The following is a 6,000-nucleotide window of genomic DNA, read 5'->3' on the forward strand; positions in this document are numbered from 1 at the left end:
GCCTTACATGTGAGATTAAGATTTTTTTTATGCCAAGTTTCAATTACTCCTTGAGTGATACTGATATAAATCCTACAGAAATTGCCATATTCAAGATGGCACATTCAACATGGCAAAAAAAGTGTACTACATACTTCATTCTAAAACTATCCTGTTGCCAAGAATACCCTTCATTCCAGGAAACCAAAATGTTGCAACAGCCCTCCACTGCTACGGTTACGTCCATTAGAGGGGCTGGATTACCGAATTCGGTATACCTGTCGCAGAATGCGCACCCGCCCAAATACATCAAGTTACTTTTTAAATGTGGAATTATCGCACAACGAGTAAAGATGATGAGTGATGATGATTATGGAGATGGTATGAATAATAATGATGTTAATGGAAGCTATTTTGAGCAACTATGATAATGAAAATGGAGATCATTTTGTGATAGCGGCGATGCATATAATGATGAATATATGAATTTTGTGATAATGATGATGGAAATGGTTTGAATTATAATGAATAAGATAATTATGGAGATGAAGATACTGTTATCTTAAATTACTTTAAAACACAAGAGATCGGACCTCAGTTCAGGTGCCAGAGAGCAATCGGGTGTCAGGTAGAAAGTGGAATGATAAATATCACTTTCCACAACCCACGAGCAACTTAATTAACGTTTCCCAGGTCTAGCCTGTGATCCGGTAGTGGCTGTGTGGTTGTCGCACTTCTAAAACCTCATATTGAATCTTTCAGAACAAAAATAACTGAAATTCTCGTTTTTACTGAGAAGGGTTGAGTCATGAGCAACAGTTGTTGCCCATGGTATTTTATGCTAACAGTCGAAGTGCAAGAAATAAAATTAATGAACTACGTTTGGTAGCATGTGCTGGGAACTTTGATATCATTGCATTAACTGAAACGTGGTATGATTTAAAGAGTCGGGATATGACTGCTGAGTGTAATATTCATGGATTTAAGTTGTTCAATGTGGATAGATGTAATGGGAAAGGGGAAGGAGTTGCATTGTATGTTCGAGAAAATATTAATTGTTGCATAAAAACAGGTATAAAAATAGATGGAGCAGTAACTGAGTCTGTTTGGGTAGAGTTCGTGGAGGGTCAAGAAAAACTAATTCTAGGTGTAATATACCGACCTCCAGGCTTGGATCACGATAGAGGGAGACTTCTTTGGGACGAAATTGTTAGGGCTTCTGGACACAGTAACATAGTCATAGTAGGGGACTTTAACTTTAGCCAAATTGACTGGAATTCTTTGACAGGTAATCTAGAGTCCAGTGACTTCATGGAAACAGTTCAGGACTGTTTTCTGAAACAGAGTGTAACTGAGCCTACCAGGGGTAATAATTTGCTAGACCTAGTCTTGTCAAATAAGGAAACACTCGTGAATAATCTGGAGATCACTGAAGAGCTTGGCGCAAGTGATCACAAATCCATCACCTTTAGCATTAATTGGGAATGCAAGAATAATGATAATACAGTAAAAATCCCTGATTTTCGTTCTGCCGATTACAATGGACTTAGGGAACATCTGTCTAATCTTGATTGGGGTTATCTAGCTAATGATTTTATTGACGATAATCATACTTATGAATATGAAGGGATCTGCTTTTATGATTGTTTTCTTAATAATATACACAGTGCCCAGAGTATATATATTCCCCAGAGAGAAATTAGGTCTAATAATAACGATCCCAAATGGGTTAACAGGAGGCTAAAGCATCTATTAGGGGAGAAAAGGGGAATTTATAGGCGCATCAGAAGAGGAGAGGTTAACCTTACTGACCAATATGTTCAGCTTAAAAGAGAAGTAAAAAAGGCGATTAGAAAGGCTAAACGTGACTATGAAATTAGAGTTGCTAATGAATCAAAGACTAATCCAAAGGGGTTCTTTCAAGTGTATAGGACGAAGGTGAAGGAAAAAGTAGGACCTCTGAAATCTGGGAATGGACAGCTGACGGATAATGAACTGGAAATGTGTTCCTTATTTAATGACTATTTTTTGTCAGTTTTTACACAGGAAGATGTAAATGAGATTCCAGTAATTAACAATTACTTAGTTCCTGATGAATTTAAGTTTAATATTACTGTCACGAGGGACATGGTTATTAAACAGATAGACAATCTGAAACAAAATAAGTCCCCGGGACCCGATGAGTTTTCAAGGGTACTTAAGGAATGCAAGATGGAGCTTAGTCAGCCATTAACGAGTGTATTCAATGCGTCCGTCCTTACCAGTGTTGTGCCAGAGTTGTGGAAGATGGCTAATGTGGTTCCTATATTCAAATCAGGGGATAAGTCCACTCCTTCAAATTACCGTCCAATAAGCCTGACATCTATAGTGGGCAAGTTATTAGAATCAATTATAGCTGACATTATCAGAAGTCACCTTGAAGAGCATAACTTCATAAATGAATCTCAGCATGGATTCACGAGAGGTCGTTCCTGCCTGACAAACTTACTGACGTTCTTCAATAGAACATTTGAGGCAGTTGACAGTGATAAGGAATATGATATTGTTTATTTGGATTTTAGTAAAGCCTTCGACAGAGTACCTCACAAGAGACTCTTCAGAAAAGTGGCAGCTCATGGTATAGGAGGTAAAGTTCTAGCATGGATTGAGGCATGGCTTACCAATAGAAAGCAGAGAGTTACCATTAATGGAGTGAAATCTGAATGGGGATTAGTCACTAGTGGCGTTCCACAAGGATCAGTTTTAGGCCCTCTCTTGTTCATAATTTACATTAATGACCTTGATGAAGGGATTACTAGTGACATGAGTAAGTTTGCTGATGATACAAAGATAGGCCGTATAATTCACTCTGAGGAGGATATCTATGAACTCCAGGACGATTTGAACAAATTAATGTCTTGGTCTGAAAAATGGCAGATGAAGTTTAATGTGGATAAGTGTAAGGTACTTGCCCTTGGTAATGAAAATAACCCTCGAAGCTATAATCTAGGTGAAGTAGAGCTTGGTCATACAGAATGTGAAAAAGACTTGGGAGTCATGGTAAGCAGAAATCTAAAGCCAAGACAGTAGTGCCTTAGTGTGCGCAACAAGGCCAACAGATTACTTGGATTTATCTCAAGAAGTATAAGTAACAGAAGTCCAAAAGTTATTTTACAGCTCTATACATCACTAGTGAGGCCTCATTTAGATTATGCTGCTCAGTTTTGGTCCCCTTACTACAGGATGGACATAGACTCAGAGAACATACAGAGAAGAATGACTAAAATGATTTACTGTGTAAGGAACCTCCCGTATGAAGATAGACTTAAAGCCTTAAATCTCCACTCTCTGGAGAGGCGTAGAATGAGGGGAGATATCATTGAAGTGTATAAGTGGATGACGGGCATAAACAAGGGAGACATTAATAAAGTACTGAGGGTGTCGAACCAGATAAGAACCAGGAATAATGGATTTAAGTTGGATAAATTTAGATTTAGAAAGGACATAGGTAAGTACTGGTTTTCTAACAGAGTTGTAGATGCGTGGAACAGTCTTCCCAGTGGGGTGATAGAGGCTAGGACCTTGGGTAGCTTTAAGAAGAGACTGGACAAATATATGAGTGGGAGGGGCTGGGTTTGATTGGTGTTAAGGGGTACTGGAGTTATTTCTTGAGTAGCTTTAGGTAGATGTCGTTTTGATAAGGACCTGCCTCGTATGGGCCAGTAGGCCTTCTGCAGTGTTCCTACATTCTTATGTTCTTATGTTCTTATAAATGCTTGCCTATATGAGACCGTAGGGGGTCGAGTCTTAGCCACTTGGCTCCACCCCTCTTATTTTCGCTTTCCAGATTTACTCTCGCCTAACCCTGTGGGCATTGTCGTACCTACTCTTAAAATTGTGTATAGAGCCTACCTTGACCATCTCTTTGCTGTGTTATTTCACTTCCATACTACACGGAGGCTGAAGAAATAATTCCCGACCTCTGGAAGGAGACTTGTCTAAGGTTCTCACTGTAAAGTCAACTCCGATTAGAATCTCGAGCGTTCTCAGTATGTTGTTTGCTTTAATACCAAACGTTTCCATGAATGCATTAATTATATATATATATATATATATATATATATATAATATATATATATATATATAATATATATGTATAATATATATATATAATATATATATATATATAATATATATATAATACATATATATAATATAATATATATATAATATATACAAAAATATAGGGAGGTACCACCTCTAGAACTGTTATGGGGACCCTCATCCTCAGAGAAAAGAATAAACTTGCTTCTGGGAAAACTCAAGATTCTCCCTGAAGCTGTTTGAGAATTTTCTCCTACCACCCCCTATATTATGTATATATATTTTATTTAAAGACAAAATACATTGACAAAACATTCACAAAAATATGATACAAAGTAAAACAGCATAGGTAACTCAGAGCTACATCTCGAATACTTCGTCCAGCTCCCCTGCGGTGGGCCGCGTGCCCAGAATGCTGCAGGCATTTCCTCTCTGGATCGCAACACTGAGTCTATGAAAGAGGAAGCTGGTCGCCCTGTGGTCCTTGGTTTCTATGATGAGCTTTTCACCCAGCTCTTTGAGGAACTTTAGAGCACACTTGCCCCATGCTCCAAGGGTCTCCGACCCTATTGGAATGAAGTTATAGCAAGGGGGAAGGTCTTCATATTTTCGGATCTTCTGGGTCTCCCTGTGGCTGGCAGCTCCACCCCCTTCCACTACAGAGTATGGCAAGTAGGTGTCTGCCAATGTGGCAGCACAGGTGTAGTCCCAGGCAATCTGCTTTCCATCCTTCCAGGGTAGCATAGTGGCTCCATCAGGACGCTTTTGACTTCCATCAGACCTCTGTACTTGGGGTTCCCGTTGAGCTGGGCAACGGGCTGTGGCGAGGCTTCTCTTTATTATGTCATTGATCTCCTCATGTCTGGCATACTTCCCTTCTGCTGTGTGGCACACGAGACCATGGAGTCCGAATTGATCAGCTGTCGCCCTGCCGCAAATACACCTATGTTCGGTGAGGATGGGGGCGGCTAGGCGAAGAGCAACACCAATCCGAATGGCCTGTGGGTCGAGACGGGTGCCCAGGGAGGAATTGGGAACAGCTAACAGGAAATCTCCTGAGTGTGGTGCCTTCACTGCCAGGAGACGAGCTTTGTTCTTTCCTGAAGCATTGGAGAGCATTGTGTTGGCGATTTTTTCCATGATCGGTTTGTCCCAGTGGGACTGTTTGTGCTGTTTGGGAGGAGCTGGTCTACTGGAGGAGTCTGTAAGGGTGTCCCACCGAATTGCTGCTTCAGTAAACCTGGGGTCTTGAGCTCCTACCAAGTCTCTCAAGCGTTCGGGCACTATCTTCTTGACTAATGCACTGGAAGCCAAACACGAAGACAGAAAAGCAGGTAAAGCAACATGCGTTGCTTTACGCACCCCTATACCTCCCAGTCGCACTGGGAGGGTTGCCTGATCCCATTGCTCATCCTCTAGTGACAGGTTCAGTGCCTTCTTAAAAGTTGATCTCAGGTGTGCATCATATTCATCAAGTGTTGGGTTGTCAAAAGAGGGTGCACACCTCAAGAAGTGAGTCTTGGCATAGTAAGACACCTTTTGAGGAGATACAGAGCATCATGGGCATCAAGATCGCTTATTCTCTCCTCCATTCTCATAAGGTCTTTCAATTTGTCCCTGAGGACAGTATCGATGGCCTGGTGACCCAGCGGTGCCCCCAAGAGGGTACTGTTGGACGGAGTTGTAGTTGAGATTTCCGGGAGGATTCTTCGAACAGCATTGATTATTTCCTGGTTCGCTGTGATGATTTCACACTTAGAGGGATTGAGGATGAGTCCCAAGCCTTCTCCCTGTGTTTTCACCAGTTGTAGGTCCCCCACGAGGGACTCTTCAGTACCTGCCAGAGTGCCGTCATCCAGGTACCAGATATTGAGCTCACTGCGAAGGCTGGAAGTTAGTTCTCTTACTGCCAAGCAGAAGAGAAGTGGAGCAAGTGGG

Source organism: Cherax quadricarinatus, chromosome 53, assembly GCF_038502225.1.
Source record: "Cherax quadricarinatus isolate ZL_2023a chromosome 53, ASM3850222v1, whole genome shotgun sequence".
Classification (NCBI taxonomy): domain Eukaryota; kingdom Metazoa; phylum Arthropoda; class Malacostraca; order Decapoda; family Parastacidae; genus Cherax; species Cherax quadricarinatus.